This window comes from Zonotrichia albicollis, chromosome 12, assembly GCF_047830755.1.
Source record: "Zonotrichia albicollis isolate bZonAlb1 chromosome 12, bZonAlb1.hap1, whole genome shotgun sequence".
NCBI classification, from domain to species: Eukaryota; Metazoa; Chordata; class Aves; order Passeriformes; family Passerellidae; genus Zonotrichia; species Zonotrichia albicollis.
In genome coordinates, this window is record NC_133830.1 from 8,106,820 (window position 1) to 8,127,429 (window position 20,610).

General features: G+C 39.0%; 1 protein-coding gene across 6 annotated transcripts in view; it reads left to right on the forward strand.

Annotated features, from left to right (window-relative positions):
• Positions 1 to 20,610, forward strand: part of FHIT (fragile histidine triad diadenosine triphosphatase) — a 512,539-nt gene that overhangs the window by 378,184 nt on the left and 113,745 nt on the right. The window lies entirely within an intron of this gene.

Genomic DNA, 20,610 nt, shown 5'->3' on the forward strand with positions numbered 1-20,610 from the left:
CAAAGCTCGTCATCTGCAGTGCATTGCTGTAGTGTTACTTTATCCTTGAGATCAAAAAATCCCAAGTATACAATAGCAGTAAATACTTTTTATTGAAATTGCACAAGCTAATGTTTACACGTTTACTTCCTGGACAAAAATTTTCAATCAAGAAAATATCTTTTCTAAGCTGCTGGGTATATTTATGCAAGGAAAGCCTCATGAAAAAGGCATCTGGTTCTGTTTTTTGTTTGTTTTATGGAGAAAATATTGCCCTTCCATTCAGGATCTCTTTGTTTTTCTGTTTATTGCCTAATGAGTTGTAGCTAATTGTAGGAACAGTTAAACTAAACCACATTATGAAAATATACCTTTTGTCTATGCTTTCTCTCAGTGTATTCATATCACATTCTTCTTACTGAAGATCAAATGTAATGGGCCCAGTGAAGCTAAAAACCAGATTTTAAGTGTACTTCCAAAAAACAAAGGTGGGAGGGTGGAAGGGAAGAGAAGGATTTATGATTATATTCTCCACTTGAGTAATAACACAGATAACATCCAAGATGTCTCTCCAGCCATGTTTCACTGCCTCATAATGCAAATGCAATTGCATGTGTAGTTAGATGATATGCCTCAACGTTAGATAAAGACTATTTTTTACATTTGGAATCAGAGGAAAGTCAAATATAGCTATGGGTTTGCACTTTGTAAAATCAAATTAGATGTCTCAGAGAACCTGTTTGAGTTGATTAAGATAACTGTAACAACCAAATGATGGTGGATAGGAACATTTTGCTTTTTTTTCAATTTGCTGAATTGACCTTATTTTTCCTTCTGCCTTTTGCTGCCTGCTTTGAGTATTTAACAGAGAGGTAATAGGGAGAGGGAAGAAGAAATTAGAATATCACGAAGCTTGGGATGTGATGAAGGAATGTAGCATGATTTATTTCTGTACTGTGACAAAACAGATTCCTTGACTCATGACTTTGAGTGCATTGGGTGGGTTTCACTGGCAGGGTCTGTTGATAGGTGAAATAATAAGTTAAAATACTTTTGAAGTAAATTTTTTTATTATCACCAGTATGATTTATGAAGAAAATATGAGGATTTATTTTAATAACTTGGCTGAGTGTTTTTCTCTCTACTAAGAAAAGGTATATAGGAATGGTTATATATGAGAAGAATTATTTATATGAGTGAGCAAAGATGTAAAAATTCCCATCTTCTGTGACTGTGAACAGTAACAAATGCTTATGTAGGCCTTAAAAAGGCAGGAAGTTCTGTATTGCTTTGGGTTTGGACTGGAAACAAAGAGCATTAAGTGTTTATTACAAAATGGCAGCCACCCTTCATGCCTCCTTCTCACACTTTTAATAAACACCGAGATGAAAATGACCCGTGCTTACAACTGTGAACCCCTAGATTTTGCAATTATGAGAGTGTATTCATAAATCAGAGGTTATCAGTTTAAATTCTCTACTTTTCTGCATCATTGGTCAACACTGTAATTTATCATCATCGCTTTGGGATGTTTATCATCCAAAAATGCCAACAACTATTTTCTGCAGAGAATTTAGAGCTTTCAAAACTTCAATCAGGAAAGAAATTACTGTGATCAAGATCTTCTTTTAAGTGAACAATAGGGTGGATACATAAATAGCTGGTTTCATTTAAACTTTTCTGAGTCACAAAGCTTGAAACAACACCTATGTGACCTACAAATAATTTATGAACCTTAAATTCAATGTGTCATGTTTCTGGATGTGGATTTTTTTGGGGTTTTCTTTTCATGTATGAGAATCCACAATAATCCAGTCTCCTCTGAGAGAGCTTTTAATTAAAATTTCTGGAACAGACCAAACATTAGAAAAACATTCTAAAAGTAAAAATAGCAAAACATCACAAATATCCAAGGGAGTTTGTGTAGACTGTTTAAGTAGGGTAGGCAAGCGTATCTCAGGAGCTAATTAGGTGTAGCTGATTTTGCTTTGAATGGGGTTACATACCAGATGGTTTCAAGAGTCTTTTCCAGTTGTATTTTTTGTAATTCTGTGTACCTGTGTAAATATATAAATAAATACAGTATGTGTTATGGAGGAACAGAAATACAGGAAGCAGAGGAGTATTGACTTTTCAATTGCTCAGTACAAAATTTTACTACAAAATGGGAAGAGCTGTCAGCCTAGTTGAAGACAAAAACTGAGAAATTTAGTCTGAAAAAGATTAAGGAATTCTATTTCTTTTTCCACAAGAAGAAATGATAATCTATGTACCAGAAAAACCTTGAACCTGAGTCTCATGTCTGTCTTAGCAATGGAGATGCTGAAAATCATACGTGCAATGCATGCAGCGGGTTGGAAGGAGAAGACCCTTTCCATGTGATTTTGGCTAGAAATCAGTGATAAGATTGTCTGCCGGTGTTACAAGTCCCTTTTGGTGGTGTGAAAGCTGCTGCTGTGTGCATTTTGTGTTAAAGCCTTTCTATTTACCTAATGGGAAGCTGTTAATGATCTAACTGCAGTTTCATTATTGCTGTACTCTTTTCCTCCTTTGCATCCAAGGTAGCAGAGCCTGCAGTCAATGTTCTAGGGCAGCTGATGGCAAATTCCCCTTCACTGTGTGCTTTCACTGGATGGGTCTTTGGAAGTAATTGTACCTGACCCTCAGTTCACCACTATTTGTGAGTATAGGTGGGTCTTTTCCCACCCTTTAGCAGCTGGAAATGTACACATGGTAAGGAATTCTGAACCATGTCCCCAGTCTCAGACAGCAAAATAATGCAATATATTCCTTCATAACATTTTTCATAGTTTTCCACCTATTGTACCTATTCCAGCCCTGTCACCTGTTTATGAGAGAAACAATTGTCCTTCTCCAAAGATGGTCACAGAATTGCATACTGTTTTATTGTGAGAGGTTCTTGAACCTCTCACAACAGAGAACTTGAGCATCTCAGGTGCCTGAACAGTGTGTCATCAAGCAAAACCTTCTTTTAGCATTCAAGAGGTTTTGAATATTTATTTCTTATTATTTGAGAAAGGGAGGAAATTGTGTTTAGGTATTCCCTTAAAGACTATTAATCTCTGCAATTTTGAGCTCTCTTTTTATTGGAGAACACAGAACCCATGGTGTCCTTGTGCTAGGAATGGAGGGTGAGTTTCATGCTGGTTCTGTTTGAGAATGCCTTAAATATCCAGGCAATTTCATGGATCAGGGAAATCAGCTCTGCATCTTAATGCAGGGCTCTTATTGCTATGTCAAGTGAGCGACATTTCAAGATTTCCCTGGTATGTTTTATAGCCTTCTTTTCATCATCAAGTCAGCAAATGCTCTGGCTGCCTGGGTGGATGTATAGCTTAGTGTAGAATAAGCTCTCAGGTTTACCTTTTACGTGAGATTCAATCACAAGAAACTCCATGGATTCTGTACTCTGTAAAGGCTAAACAAATCAAGCTGGCAGGAGCATGAAGCAACTAATTTATCTGTAGAGACAAGATAATATTGCACAGCAAGTGTCCATTGCACAAACAGGTATGAACACATCCTCTATTTTGCAGCAGTGGTGAAGTCTCCAGCAGCTCAGCACCTCCTCTGTTATCCATGAGAAAGGAAGAGCCTGTTTGCCAATTTAGGTTCCCCTAAATAAATGAGAAAGCAAAGCTGATGGTGGCAGTGTGGGTATGTGTGCAGAAACTTATTTTACATGTCACACATTCCACTGGTTATTTTACTCTGAGAAGACTGTCTCATGATTATTTTTGATGTACATATTTTTCTTTTCCAGATGTTTTTTAATGCTGTGTTAAATCAATCCACCTGGCTTGCATTCCTCAGAAATCCTAACCTGAGCTGTGGAGCCCAGGGCTCATTTAAGCCCACAGCAGACTTTTCTTTCATCCTCTTGTCTATTTATGTCTTGACCCAAAGTACTGGACTTGAGGTTTGAGTCTTTAAATTTAATCAGATCTCATTGCAGACTAATTGCATCGGAAGGATAAAATTCACTAACTGCAATGCTTTTGATGCCTCAGCCTTCTTTCCCTGCAGACCAACACAAGTGAGCCCTGGTTTAGTGAAGTACTAGAAACCCTCTTTTGCTCTCTTGGAAGAACAAAAAAAAAGCTGGTGTTTGACAAATGTGACGATTTTTCTTACCTTTAAACAAATCTAACAACTCAGATACAAAAAGACATGGAAGCAACAAATTTTTGAAAACCAGATTGTACTGAAATGTGAACAAATCGTCTCCTGTGCTTTACCCTTAAGAATGATAATTCTCTTGGAAGCTTGTGAGACATCCAAAAATGATTTGAGAAAGTGCAGCAGTGTCTTTGAATTACTCTGAGAACCACACTAATAGTATTTGGTTGGAGACTATGTAATATTGTGGACAGGTAATTGGTACAGCAAATTCAGTAGTCTCAGGGCTGCTATGTCTGGTTTGAGCTCAAAATTTTCTTTCTATTTCAGTACTGTATTTAGTTTGGGGTGGTTTGGGGTTAGTGATGTATATTTTCAAAGCTAGGATTATACTGCCCCTTACAGAGACAGAGAAGCAGCAGGATCATCCAGATAGTTTCTCTCCTCCTTGCTTGAAGTCTTTTGCCAGCTCTATGGTTTCCACTCAGTCAAAATAATAATTCCTGCCCTTTCCTTCAGAAATTTTTTCAAAATCTGCCTTGTGTTGGTCTAAATCCCCTTTCAGTCCTTTGGCCTGACCTGTGTTTTCCATAATGCAAATTAAGTCCTAATAAGTCTTTGCTTTGTCAGGTCCTTACTTCTCTTCATAACATGCAGCATTTAGTTTTTGACTGAACAATAAGGAAAAAACATATTGGTATTTTGTTTGCCAGCCTTATAGATTTAAGAGGCACTGGTAAATCTGTAAACCCTTCCCCAAAACAAATAATAATATACAGGGCCTAGAATGAAAACAGCTCTTTTGTCCCCCATAATTTGAACAGATCAGTTCCTGTACTTCAAACAGGTGACAGAAGTGAGAGGTGTCTGTGTCCAGTATATACTGGAAAGTTTAAGAGATTGTTTTGAAGACTGAAGAAGATGAAAGAAAAGTGTGAATGTGGAAACAGCCCAGTGATTGATGGACATAACACCGTCCTAGCTGTGAATACCAAAGGCCCCAAGGCACTGATAAATTGAAATGATGACCTGGATAATGAAGTCTGATCTAGAAATACTGGGTTGTGAAGTTCCCTGAAGGGATGGGGACTGAAATTTTTGAAAGATTCTCTTTAGCAGTGAATTATGATAGTTCTGAATCTAGATTATTTTGAATTTCCAGTAGTGAATGTCATGCCATGCTGTACCTCTGACTTGTAAAGCAATATAATCCTCTGTCTCTGTACAAACACAGAATTGTCTGTATAGTCTATAAACATAAAAAACCTAAACAAACAAACAAAAAAAAATCACCCAAAAAATCATTGTTAAAAATAGGCTGGTATAAATGAGGATAGCAAATGAAATTTCCAGGGATTTAAGTTGAAGAATGGTGATGAAAAGGAACATTTTACGATTTGATGCTAGCAGTTCTACCCTTCTTTCCTGCCATATGGATTTCTTAGATGAATGTTCTCTTTAGGTAGTTTAATTCCAAAAATATCCCCAGAGCTAGTCACAGATATTGACACTGTCTAAATTAAACTATAATAAGCAAGTAAGTGGGTTCAAATGCTTGTTTAAATTGCTTTGGCATGCAGATATTAAAAGTCCTGCAGCTCTGCTGGCCACATCCAGCCCCTCCTGGCTGGGCACGTTCCCCGTCAGCCCCAGAGCTGCCACTGGCGCTTTCCTCTCCCAGAGTCTGGTGGGTGGGAGCTGGACTGTGACCGTGTTCACAGGGGTTTCAGGATGAGGGAAGAGACGAGGATCTGACTCCATGTTTCAGAAGGCTTGATTTATTATTTTATGATATATATTGCATTAAAACTGCACTAAAAGAATAGAAGAAGAGGTTTCATCAGAAGGCTAGCTAAGAATAGAATAGGAAAGAATGATAACAAAGGTTTGTGGCTCAGACAGAGAGTCTGAGCCAGCTGGGCTGTGTTGGCCATTAATTACAAACACCTAACATGGGCCAATCACAGATCCACCTGTTGCATTCCACAACAGCAGATAATCAATGTTTACATTTTGTTCCTGAGGCCTCTCAGCTTCTCAGGAGGAAAAATCCTAAGGAAAGGATTTTTCATAAAAGATGTCTGCGACTCTGGACCATGGAACCTGCAGCTCTGTGAGCCAGGAGGGGAGTGAGCACTGCCAGGAGTGTCCCTGGGAGGGTGATGGGCCTGTCCCAGCCTGTCCCAGCCTGTCCCAGCCTGTCCCAGCCTGTCCCAGCCCCAGCAGCCCCACGGTGGCTCAGCAGAGCCCGGGGGCTGTGCCAGCGGCTGCTCCAAGTGGAACCCAGCGATCACCCTGGGTGACCCGATCAATTCCCGCAGGAAAGGGTTAAACACTGCCAGGGCTCTGCATTCTGCCCCTCTGCAGCTCCAGGACAGACCGCTCCTGCTTTGACAAAAGATTTTTAAATATCCCCTTTTTTGTATTTTTTTCCTGGTATATGTTCAAATATTTGCGATTTTTGTGACAGAAGAATCTTGAACAAATAAGTCTCTTTTTTTTTAATTCAATAAGCAGGGTTACATTTCAAAATGAAAAAGTATTTCTAGCAAAAAGGTAAAATTTTTTCCTATGAAAATGTTATAACTGAGTATTTGATAACAAAAACTTTTTCTTTGTGAAAACAAAACCTCCTTTGTAAATGCTGTTGTATTGAATTGACATGTTTTGACCAAAAAAAAAACAATAGAGGGAGGGGTGTTGAGAAATCCATGACATGCTGCTCTTTATTTGCCCCACAATGACTGAGATTAGGATCAAAAATCCTCTGTTTTAATTAGAAAGTATCTTTCACTTCTTTGTTCCCCTGTTACAGCAATATGTTTTGCATTTAAAGCATTCTCTGTCTCAGAGTATGTACAATCAATCAAATGCCACTCTTGAGTACAGGTCCTACAAATACTGTATTGTACTTGAATTGTAAAACCTCTTGAAATCCCATGCATCAGATCTAAAATCATTAATAGCACAGTCAAGACTGTCTGATTAATTTTTGTGTGGTTAGTGTATGAATTTCTTTTCACGCTCCATCTCATCCATAATACTTCTCTTTGTCAGTCTCGTATCTTATAAAACTCTTCATCAAAGAGGGAATGTTTGGGTTTGTTTTGTTTCTTTTTTTTTTCAATTTTGTTACAAAACATTGTTTTTCAACTAAAATGTATCTCACCAAGAAATGTGCAAAATTATTCCTGTTTAATTCAGATGTGTAACTTGATGTTTTTCTGAGTCTTGTAGTAGGTGAAAATTGTTTATTAAGCAAGTGTAGCAAAACTAGATTTCAGTTAAATAGGTTTCTAACTCTTTCTAAAAATTATTATGATGCTTTAGAATGAAACATGATGTGACTGTGCTCTGATCTCATGTGATTTTGCACATTTGTCTTTACATTCTTACCTCCCAGGTACTGCTTTTCCCAAGATCCACAAAAAATTATCCTTATGCTGACCACAGATTAGAAGGGATGTGAAAAGACTTCTCTGCCTCATGCCAAAGTGTGCCTTCCACAAGCAGGCATTAATCCCGAATATTTAAACTGTTCATGGTTGGGTTTATGGGGTGTTCTTGTCCAGGGGCATTTTCAGTTGACTGCTCTGAGCTAAACTTTGGTGCTCCAGTGTCCGGATGCTGTGACAGGGCAGGGTCAGGGCTCTTTGTGCGTGGTGCTGACCCAGTTTTGGCCAGACAAAGGCAGCCACCCACTAGAGCCCTGGGTGCATTATCAGTGCAACAAGAAAGAAAAAGTTGGCTCCATAATTTTCCCCCTGAAAGTCACTTGCTTCTTTGTCTGAATCAGGTGCTGCTGCTCAGGATTTTCTTTCAATACATAACCACTGTTCAGTCCCTTGCTTTTGAAGGAAAGAAAAAATTATCATTGAAACTTCAGCATAGCAAGTTCTGCAAATTAAAAGCATCTCTGGGTATTTTAGTAATGATGCCACAATTGACATAAATTGGGGAAAAACCCAAAATTAATCTATCAACAATTACACTGTCTCCTTAACTGAGATTACAGACAGAAAATGTGAGCAAAGTTATACTTTTTGTGAGATACCACCTTCATTGCTACCATGAAATCTTCATTTCACGTCCTCTGCCTGGCATCAGTGATCAGAATTCTCTCTGTGAGAGGCTGAAAGAAAATAAACTAGAAAGAAAATAAACTAGACCAGATGGAAAGTGCTCATGTGAATGATTGTCTTGATCTTATTTGTAAAGATGTTAAATCTCTAATGATGAATAATTCCTCTGATTTCATGAATGTTGAGTTTCTCAGATTTCAATTATAATTTTTAGTATTTGAAGTAAAGATAATGTCCAGAGGTAGCACTTTTTTTTTAATGGACCTGTGAATGAGCTGTATTAATTCCCCATTGAGAAGGTATAGAAAAGTTAATATCACTAATTCCCTCACCTGGCCTTCCAGCACCCCAGGTGGAAAGGATTTGTCTTTAGGGAGTGGTCAGCATGCCCAGATTGAGAAGTGCATCAGTTCACACTGCATTCAATCAATCCTTTTTTTCCCTGCAAATAAGTCATGTCTGTGCTCAACAAAAGCCATTCTTTCAATTGTGCATTTTGGTGAGGCCACCCTGAGTTAAATGCAGAATTATGATCCAGCAGAATATGAATTTATAACCTGTCTTCGATTGTCTGAGCCTGATGTAAGTAGCACAACCTTGGTGTCTGGGGCAAGATTTTTCTCTGGTATAAATGGTTCAGCTCACTTGTGAAAACATGTGAAATAAATCAATGGGGCTTTTTCCATTCCTTTACAAACATTTTTGATCCTACAATAGTAATATTTTGATTTCATATAGTGTATAATTTAAGCCTACAGTTATTAGTGATGTGTGTAAATCTAATAATTCTGAATGAAAAATAGCATTTTGAGAAAATAACCTATGAAGCATAATTCAATATAACATTTTTTATTTTCTCTTTAAATATGTTTCACTTCACCTGGAGAAGTTCAGTTATAATAATTATAAAATAAAAATAAAATAACTATAAAGTAAAAATAAAATATAAATTAAGAAGGAAAATACCAGTATTTATTATGTTCTAAGAAACTCCCCTCAGTGCAAATCCACCTAGTATCTTTTATTAACAATTATGAGAATTGTGCATAGATCCTGGGAAGAATAGGACCTGTTGTTTTATTTCTCATCTTTCAGTACTAAATCTTGTCCTGCAGTCAGTTCCATAGGCAGACAGGCATTCCCAGTGCTCAGTTGTTTCTTCTGCTAACACATACAGTTTGAGCACCTCCTTTAGCATAGTGAAGGTAAAAAGTTCATAAATTCAAAAAAAAAAGCTGACAGAATTTGTGGCCACACATAAAAACAAGGGATATGCAAATTAATGAATTAATAGATTGCTATTGATTACCAGTAAGGCCTAATTAAATCATAAATTTTGCCCCACACAATTACTTGTTTCATGTTATTAAATGATCAAATCCATAACTAGTTTGGAAGCTCAGCCTCCCAGAATTAAATGAGGTGCTCAAGAGAGCAAAGTTGTGTTTTGGAGCAACCAAGACAGAGGCAGGGTCTGGTTACATGGATTTATGATTTAATTTTCTATGTAATCTAATTTAATGTAACTATTGAGTTTCTAAAAAAAATGAACTTTGATTAGATTTTGTTGACAAAAATAAATACAAAATACAGGGTAGTTTATTCGTTATCTGTTGCATATTGAAAGAAGTGGCTCATGGGTATTTCTGTACCTTAAGGGGCTTTTATTCCCCATTTCCTCTGCTTTTAGCAGTCCTGCACAGCAGGCACTTATCCTTCAGAGCCCATCCAGGTGCAGCACATTCCAAAGGTACAAAATCAAAAGGATTCAAAACTCATTTCTGTGGGATCCTTAATTCATTTTGTATAACTAACAGCTCCATCACTTCTCATTTCTGGATAGGCATCAATATTTCACAGCATTAACTGTGTGTGAGTCCAGGAAAGGCTGCGTTGGAGAAGGAGAGTGAACAAATCAAGCTCTCCAGTCTGACAGACTTTCACTTAATTGGGAGTTTTAAGAGCAGATCATGGGAGCAGGAAATGAGTCTTTCAGCTAATTCCCTTCTGTATAAAAGATGCTTAGTGCCAAAGCAGAGCTGTCCTGGTGGGCAAATCCTGGGGTGAGATTGCTCAGCCTGGGGCTCAGGGCTGCCTTCCTGGCAGCTCTGGAATTTGCAGCACATTTCAGGGCAGACCCTGCATCTCATGGATCAGCTTTAGAGATGTTTGGCCTCTTCTCAGCTTTGGATCACATAAAAGAAATCAACATCTCTGGGTGCAGTTCAGCACAGCTGCCTGCCTTTTTCCGGAGAGGAATTCCTGGTAGATAACTTGACAGTTCAGGATTAGGATTTTTAAAACAAATTATTCTGTGTCTGAATCAGGTGATGCTGCTGCTCAGGATTTTCTTTCAATACATAACCACTGTTCAGTCCCTTGCATTTGAAGGAAAGAAAAAATTTGCTCAGGTTTGCTGGACTTGCCTGGGGTGGGGAGACAGATCTTGTTCCGTTCTAGGACTCCACATCTGCATGGCCCTGGTGTGGTTTAATCACACCGTGCTGGGAATGTGCTGTCCTGGGCTGGCTCCCAAAGCTGGGCTGGGGCAGGGCTTAGGAGAGCCCAAAGGTTTGTGCAGAGCACTGCTCCAGCTGGGCTTTATTTGTGTGATGGCCTGGAGACTTTGGCTGGCTGTGCCCATCCTGGCCAGGGGCTGCTGCAGGGGCAGGGCCCTGGCTCTGCCCCTGGTGATGTGTAGGGGGATAGAATATAAAAAAATTAAGATAGCATAGAAAGTAATCTTACCCCTGAGGAGTTGCAGCTGGGCCAATTATCAAATATTGGGAACAGGCCTGAATTTACCAGGCCACAGCTCTAAGCAATGAGAAGAAGATGCTATAAAAGAGTGGGGTGGCTGGGTGAGAAGGGAGCTGGATGCTTTGGGAAGAAGAAAGAGTCAGTGCTTGGAGGAGAAGCCCATGAGAAACACCAGGAAGATGTGAAACCTTTGTGATAAGGAGACAACAGTATGGAACCCCTGCAATAAGATGACAACACTGATGGTCCTGGAGAGAGGAGGGATGGCTTAGAGATACAGGGATTCACTCAAAACTCTCAGGGCCCTTTGAACAAGCTGTGAATGGGAAATGCCAACATTGTCCTTCCCTGAGAGCTGGAAGGGTTTGCTTTGCTTCTTCAGCACATAAAATGCAGGGACCCATTTTTAAAACCCCTCTTCCTTGTCTTTCCGTTTTCTTATGATTAGCATATTCAGTTTCTATATGACTCTATCTATTTGTTGAACATCTGGATACAGGAGCAAAAGGAAGTTGTTCTGTAGTAGCCTGCCTGGGTGACTCTCTAATTAGCAGCAGATTGCAATGAATGACATCCTGTTCCTTAATGGGCAGGGCTGTGTTTTGCTGATGTTAGGTTGACTTGACCTCAGGAGGTCTGGGCTGGCAAGCAGATGTCAGCTCTATTCAGCACAGTATCTTCTGGTCACTCCAGTAAAACAGGGAATATCTGTGCAGAAGTGAAAGGCAGAATATTTGCAGTAACCCTTGAGTGAAACATGCAAACAAATTTCAGGAGGCAGGCAAAGTCAGGTTGCAAACCCTATTGGGAAATGATAAATTGCTGTTAAATGTTGTAATTATCCCATGACATTCAGGACTGAAACTTATATAAATTTTGCTGAAAACTTTAAAAAATAATGGAGAGCAGTAATACGATTTAATAAATTAGCCACAGAGTAAGGAAAAAAAAATAGAGCACAACAGAAAATTAATATTTATCTTTTACCAGTATGTAACAGACTTTGTTAAAAATTGTCAGAAAGTGAAGAAGAGTTTGTTAGACAAATTATAATTTTAATTGCAGACGTAATTGATTATACACAGCATGCTCATTAAGTTAAGGGAGAATATGAGGCAACTCTCAAGGTCATTACAGTAATAGATATTGTAGGCATGTAATTTGTGATAAGCTGGTTCTTGAACATCTAATTGCTCATTCATGGCAGTGTGTCTGGCACTTTTACTCCCCAAACACCTCTTTGTCCAATTTATTTAACACCCCTTAATATTCCAGGGTCAAATTTACTACAGGAGGCATCAAGCAGTGAATTTCCAGCCTCCAAATGATTACACCACCTCACCCTTTTTGTGCCTCAAAGACAGAGCATGCATTACTAAAAGTTAGTGGTCTGGCACTAAGCAGGGTACATACAAATGGAAATACTCACCCACAGAGATGAGCTGGGATTTCTCATGGAAAACAGCTGTTCCTGCCCTCCCCAATGGCAGCCAGACATTGCAGTAGGATGCCAAAAGAAATGTTCTTTTTTAAAATATGCACTAATTAATGAGAAGTTTGTATTGTTCCCTGAAAGAACACACTAGCAGTGCTTTGTTAACTCTTTCGTTATTTTGTTTCACTGCTTTGACACAAAGCCATCAATATTAGCTCAACATTGTCTCCTTGGATGAACATTAGTTGGAATGTCACTCCTCAGTTCTTACAGGCAGAGAAAATAGAAAGAAGATCTTACAATGTATATCCACTTAAAATGTATGTCAACTATAAGTGACAACCCTTCCTCACTTTGATATAATGCTTTATGTTCTTAAAGGGAATGAATCACTGTCCTCATTGTTGACATGCAAATAGTTGAATCCAGGCCACAGCACCAGGATAGGACTGGAAATTGAAGCCAGACATCCTGAGGTGCAGGTTCACTGATTTTCTACCCCTCTCTCCAGTCATTCCACCTTAACCCAGGATCATGCAGTCCCAATGAATTAATCAGTGCCATCAGGTTATGTAGCATTGCAGAGTGGTGGCTGACATAAGCCAACCAAATTCATTCTCTTTAGACTAAAAAGTAAGGAGAAAATTTAACTTTTGATTCAAATATCTTTGGCTGTATTATCAAGGAATCTAGGACTCAGAGTTTTAATTAGGATTTGCTTTTTTGTTTTTAATAAATAAACAATGAGGCTCTCAGAGCAGCATAACTTTATAGTTATTACCTTTTTTGCAAGATATTATCTTCACTTAACATGACATAGCCCATAATTATCTGTTGTTTAATGCTGAAGAGTACAGTAGATACAGCTGTAGATATTTATTCATACACCAAATGAATCCCAGTATGATTTCATAGTCATTCTTTGTTAATATTATTTTTAAGATTTGGAGGTTTGAAGTATTTTAGGCAAAGGACTCTATCTAGAAGCATCATGTTCCATTACTGGTTCTAGTCTTGGTGCTATGGTTTTGCTCTTTAAAGGATTGTCCATAATGATACATATTTGCTAAACCTCTCTTTTGCAATATAGAAATTACTCTGTTGAATGACTGACTATCTGATTGATAGTGCAAAAAATAATCCCCATGTTCACCAATATATATCAATCCCTATAACTACCTTGTAGATTGACCTGCCCAAAAAAATTGTTATGCAAACACACTGCCATCTGTTGTGTAGTTATTCTTCAGCAATAGAACATAAACTGGGGATATGTCAAAGTAATTTAGTAACTCCACAAATGTAAAATGAGACTTGGTAAATACAGTGTGTTACACTGAGTTTATAAACCCTTGTCATGTGCAACCACATAACAGGGATACCCAATGTCTGCAAGGCTGGCTTGTTTTGTTTCATCCATCAAATGCTGGTGCCAGATCTAGTTATGAAAAACATGATGTGAATTATAATAATTAATTTTAAAATAAGGATTTAAAGAATTCTGTGGTTGATACAAAGCCCACTAAAAATTCTGGGAAGATCCAAGCAATTTATAAGACTGTCAGTGAGTTCTAAGCATCTTGATTTAACGAGTTCAGAGTGGACAGTCACATTTTTACTGGTGGTTGTGCTACCTGTTCAGGAATGTATATGTGGATTTGTCGTTCATTTTAGCAGTGAAACCAACAGTACCCAAATAAAACAGATATCTCCTGGAAGTAGGTGCTGTTTTTTAATTGGAGAATTACAGTAAACTCAATAGGTTAATGAAAAAATTATTATTTGGATTCTGGTTCTCTAAGTGCAGTTCTCAAAATGGTGTTTAGACATCGTGATAATTAATGAAGAGGTTTCAAATGAAGCATTTTCCAGTATCCCTTCCCTTTGGTAATTTCCATTTTTTTAATTAAGAAAAGATAAATTGTATCCAATTATTGAAAATTATGTAGGTCATTATCTTGAATGAAACTGCAATTAAACTCGGCTTTCACACAGAAAGAGGAGGTTATCTTGTCACAGGGTAGGTGCTGGTGTCCCCGCCTTGGGGCCAGGGCCACTGTGGGGTCAGGGCCTGCCTCAGCCCAAGGAGCTGGGTGGGTTTGGCTGGGGCTGTGCTGAGAGACTCCCCAAGACCTGGAGCCCAAACCCCACTGGGTGCAGCCCAAGTGTTCACTGTCTCACAGCAGCTTTTGTTTAAGCAACCAGCAGGGCATAAATCCCCTTTTTCCTGAGCAGAGATTCCGCTTTCCCAGGCAGAACAAGCAGCTGGGGTGTCTGTATGGGGTGGGTTGGGGTGATCCCTGCCCCAGCTGCTCCCCAGAGCTCAGTGGGATCCAGAGCCAGGCTCCTGTCTGAGCCTGGGCACCAGGGCACACAGATTTTGTCCCAAAGGAATGATAATTCGCTGTAAATGGAAGGGGACAGGGTGGTGAGAGCTCTGCTGGATCCCACCCCTCCTGCTGCTGGGAACCCCTTTGGCGTCTCTCCCTCCTTTGGCCAGGCAATGGGCACAGGTGCTGGGCTTGAAGGAGGAGAGAAACCCTGCAGGGACCTGTGAGAGCAGAGAGAGCATCCCTGAGCAGCAAAACTGAGAGCGAAGGACAGGGAGAGACAGTGACCCCAAAAACAAGCTGAGCAAGATTTTCCTGCATTTAGCAGGTCTCTAATTCGACCCCAAATAATCTTTTGCCTTTTAAAATAAACAAGCAAAGCCATCCAAGCATAAAGCCAGGAGAGTTTTATTGAAAGAATTAAGGAGGGCTACAGGTTATTTAACTGCTTACATTACTCAAATTGCTGTACCTGAGGAAATGTAAAGAAACTAAATTTATTCTGTTTTCTAGCCAATTTTAAAAAACTAATTTAACCCTCTACCTTATGTTAAACTGCTTTAAGGTCTTCCTATTAGATTCACCTTAGATTTAACTCTGATTATTACAGACTTGGCTGCAATCATTGGTAATTACAGCTTCCCGTCCTTTTCCAGAAATATAGGAAATGAAGTGCTTTGCACTTTAAACTTTTTTCTATTTATTGTTCCCATCCAGTTGGATGTACTAATAAGCATTAACATGCAAATAATTATCACCAATATGTGATATTCATAGAGAACAAATGCTAATACAGTTTATACATCAAATATAAAAGAGGCTTTTAATTCAAAAAAGAAAAAAAGATTAAAAATATTATCTTTTTATATAAAAAAACATTTGCAATGATTACAAATTCTATTGAGCTTGCAGAAAACTTGAGCTTTGAGTTTGCAATATCTCTCATTAATGTTTAGCCTCAAGAAAGAGTTTATAATAAAGGGACTTGGGCAGACAACAGATAAATAGAAATGATACAGCCAAGAGGGTTGAAGAGTCCTGGGTATATTTGTTGTCATTCTACCATGCTGATTTCCATCAGAGGTGCTGAATATGCTAAGAATTATGTAGAAGACAAAGTGAAATGCAATATGCATTGATAACAGCTCAGCTTGGAATGCCAGGAAATTATTTTCTTTTGGTTCTCCTCTAAGTTTCTTTTTCTTGTTATAACTTCCTGTGGGATGGAACAGGTTAGCTCTGTTCTTGCAAAGTCAGCTGGTTGGGCTAAACCTGCAGATCTCAGTGGAATGGTTAATTGGGAGGCATCTAATGAGCTGTAAAACAGAGGTCAGTGTGGGTAATCTGGTGTCCCCTGCTGGCTGTAAAAACTGTGAGTGTCTCCTGCAGGTGGGAGGGAAATGTTTCTGTGTAGGCACTGTGTGCCTCTGTGGCTTTGCTGCTTCTGTGCACTGGAATCCAGGTCCCTCTGGATGGGACTGGGGCTTTAGTGAGGAAAAGGGATAAAAACAAATCTTCTTTGTTTTTGTGGCAAGGCTGAGCTGAGTAGTTTGCTCCAAGGTCATAAAACCAAAACAAAAAAAAAAAAAAAAAAAAAGACTCTACCATTTGTTGCGGACAGAATTTAGTTTATACTGGGAGGAGTACCTGAAGTATGAAGCTGGGAAGAGAGGATGCTCAAGAGCAATGGAGGAGGACACAGAGCTGAGATTAGGTGGGAAAGGGTGGCAGGATCCTGTCTGCAGCTTGAGTTGGATGTGGCAAGAGCTCAGCAGGGAACACTGAGGTATTTGGGCAAGGTGCACCACCATTTAAGCCAAAGCCTTGCAGGTCTGGGATCAGACCACTTGGAAATTTTGTGTGCTTCTGTTGAGTTGTATAAGTGTCCCTAAACAACATCTGCTAAAAGCAGTCCTCAAATGAAAAATGAAAATGCACCAGAAGTATGAGCAATATCAGCACTTTGTTTTCACAGTGTTTGCAATAAATGCTTTCGGTGTTCTGAAACTGAACTGGAAGACTTCTTTTTCTAAATAGATTGGGTTTTTTTATAGCCTAGTCAATGAATGCTAGTAACCATAATCTCTTTCCCTAAGTGTCATTATGTTTTATGAATTTTTAATAGAAATTAATCACTGAAATATTTAAGTCTTAATTAATTAATTGCACCAGAAATTTACAGCCAATGTAGTGTGATGTCTGTTAGAAAAAAATATTTAATAGGCTTTTAGTCCTGCCATTGTTCTGCCTTGTCAATGAATTACTTAAGTGTCATTTGTTAAATAAGTTAGGTCAATAAAGTCCTTTAGCTGTTTTTCAGAGAGTGAGCATTATTTCCAGATAATGTATATCTAATTCTCTTTTTACTTTGGTCTGTCTGTAATGGCTAGTGTGGGTTAGTATTAATTAGCCCTTCAAAGCAGATTAGGCAGGAGAGATCATAACACAGTCATACATAAAGGTTCACAGTGACAGAATTCTTTAATTAGGAAGTGTGGGTTAGTGGTGAGCAGTGTCCTCAAATGGATTGCCATCTGTTAAATTAAAGCTGCTTTCCTTCCTTTGCTTATGTAATGTTTCTAAAGAAAGTGGCTCTTTTTATTTATGGAAATTATATATTCCCTTTCATTATTTTCTCTTAATTGATTCTGCATTCCTGTAATTAGTAAGCAATGGAAACTCAGTGCAGGAGGAGAGCCACAGTAATGGACAATATGACCCTGTAGTAATTGCCATATGAACTGGAGAATATAATTCTGTTCTAAGATGTTCCTTTTGAAGTGTTCGGATTAAATGAATGTAAATTTAAATTCCTGTTTCCAGGGGAATAAGCTGCATCAGTTTGTGTCCTTTTTTATTAGGTTACAGCAAACTCTGGAGTGGGCCTAGATAGGCAGCCTTTTCTCTTTTAGCTTTTTTAGACAAAGATTCTTGCTTTCACATTCTTTCACAACGTACTGATTTGGTTTGTAAATGACTGAAATAATTAATCCTGGGTTACTTAAATAATCATAATGTGCTGGGGGCCAACATAAACAAGGAAATTCACATAAGAGAAATTGATTTTTGGGAACATTTCCCTGGTACTCAAGGACATCCTAGAAATCTTGGACTTTTATTGACAGCTTTGGTGTCCATAGTTTTGTGGGGTTGCTCTTTTGCACAGCAATTTTCATGAAAGAACATTGAAAAACAAAACCTCCTTGAGCTGAAATTCTCTTTTCCTCCTTTCTCTGATTTCTTTTAAAGAAGGAGCTCTCTGGTCCTGCAGTAATGGCTGTGGAGGGAAGGCAATTAGCACTCAGCCTCTGATAGCTGTGCAGACACACCCTTCTCACCAGGGAAGGAAAGCCCTGCTGCTGTTGTCAGTGGCTGCAGTAACGAGCTCAGAAGTTTGGATCTAATGTTGGGCAGCTTCTCTTTGAAGCATGACATCTGTGATGGCACAAGTTACAAATTATAGTTAAGTCAAGGAATATATATCCAAGTTCAGCAGCTATTGATTGCCACGTGGAGATATAAAGAGCTCTTCTTTCTCCCCTGGATAATATAGATAATTAGATGTGCTGTTAAGAGATATTCAGCTTCTGCTGCAGCATCTGGCAATTGCCAGTCCCACAGCAAGAGATTGGCCCTGATGGATTGCTTGGCTGGCTGGGGGGTGGTGGCACTTTTGGTGTCAAGGGTGTCACAGAGTGGTGTTAAAATGGGATGTGCTGGAGGCCTTTCAGAAAGGAGGAAGGAAAGGGTCTGAACTTAGTTAAAACTTACCTTGTGCCAGAAAATCCCAGAAGCCTCTTCCGCTGCATATTTGAGGGTTTCATGTGGGCTTTCCTTCACTTGTGCAACATAGATATGGTAATTTGTGCATTATGTATTGAGAAATGGATCAATTAAAAGCATAGAAACAGAATTAATCAGATGTTCACTTCATTTATGAACATATGTTCCATATTATATTTCCACCGGGATATCTAATGAAACTAAGTCAGAAAAAGAGCAGTTCCTAACATGCTCCTTATATGTTCTTCCATCTTTGCTTTCAGTTAGAAACAAAGTTGTTTCTAGCTTCTTTGAATTTCTTTTTAATCTGGTACTTGATGTAGCTTTAACAAGCAAGAACTACCATAGAAGTCTCTGCAAAACTCAAAAACATTTCCTTCACCAAGTTTAAAAGCAACAGAAGGAAAAGAGTCAGAGAGAGTTTAATTTAAAAACTCAATATACAATCCCTGAAGATACCCCCAAGAGGATAAAGGAATCACTGAGGAGACCAAGTGCTAGATTGCAACATAAAAATATTCTACTTTTAAGTTATCTCACCACAAAAGGGTCTTTAAATTGGAGCAGAGAAGTTGAGCCTGTGTCAAGCTATGGAAAAGCATTAATAGCAATTTTTTGGTTTGGTTTGTTTTTTGTCCTCTTGGGTGTTAAGATCTGATGGGGGGAAAATGCCAAGACCTGATACAGAACAGATAAAACACATGGAAAGGAAATAAAGGCCTTTATGCTGCTAGTAGAAAGAATACACAAAAGTATGTGCATAGGTAATATTTTCTCTAGCATTTATTTTCTTATTTCCAAACACACTTAACTTTTGAAACAGACAGGTGAACCACAGAGAGAGAAATATATTGTAATTTTCTTCTAATAGTCCCAAACTCTTCCTGAAAATGCAACAAAGCAACTCAGCAACTTTAGCGCCAGATGGATGAAAAAAAAAATTGCATATTAAGCTTTCTTTGTTAATTAAAAATGGAATACCAAGGTTTAGGTTTACAAATGTCTCCAAACAGGGTGGTGTCTTGGGACAGGGTGCTGTTAATGCACTCAGCATTGGCCTTGGATATTGTTTTGTTTGAATGTTAACAAGGTGATGTTATACAAGAGTGAAAAAAAGGGTAAACCAAGGGCAGGTAAAACAGCATTTCAGTGCATACCACAGGATGCAGTCCTGCAGGGGTAGGGGTCCACACAAGATAGCTGCAGAATTTTGTTCTAGGCCTAATGCTTATCTTCCTATTTGAAGTCTGTTGCATTTATGTCAATTTAATGATGCTTAAGTTTAGCCCCCCAAGCGAGAGGTGGGCAGAGAGCGCTCCCAGCAGAATTCAATTAGGGCGCTCTGCAGTCCAGAGCCCAGCTCACCCTGCAAGGCAAAGCCTCTGCCGAATTTACATGTGCTCATCTCTGTAAAAATGATTTAGCTGAGGCGTGCTGTGGGTGCAGGGTTTAACTGATGCTCCTCAGCTTTCTCCTGTAGGCCCAGCAGTGTTCAAGGTGAGAGAAGTCACAGCTGCCTCTTTGCTGCATCTCAGATAAAAAGGGGAAGCTGTCTGGTCAGAGGGAGGATTCTTACCATGATACACTGCTGGTTCTGTTTGTCTTGTAACTCTTGCAAATCACATAAGGGCTTGGTTAATAGGACTGGATTTGGTGGCAGGGTGGGGGTGCTACAGGGGTGGCTCCCAAGAGAAGCTTCCAGAAACTTCCCCTGTGTCTGATGGAGCCAATGCCAGCAAATGTCCCCCCCAAGAGGGACCCTACAAAGCTGAGGCCATCAGCACCAGGGTAGTGTCTCTGAGAGACCCACGTTATTCTGATTTGATTGGCAATAAATTAAAGAAATTTCTCCAAGCCAGGTCTGTTTTGCCTTTAACAATAATTGTGATTGATTTTTCCCCATCCTTATCTTGACCCACAAGACTTTCCAGCTGTGGAAAGTTAGTGATAAGGGGCTTTGGTGGGCAGCTGCCATCCAGCCAGGGTCACTGTACCACACTTTAATATATTCTAGTTTTTCATGCAACTACACAAGTCCATCTGCTGAGTTGGCCACTTTTCAGTGTAGTGGGGAGAGAGCTTGACAGGAGAGCATCAGGTT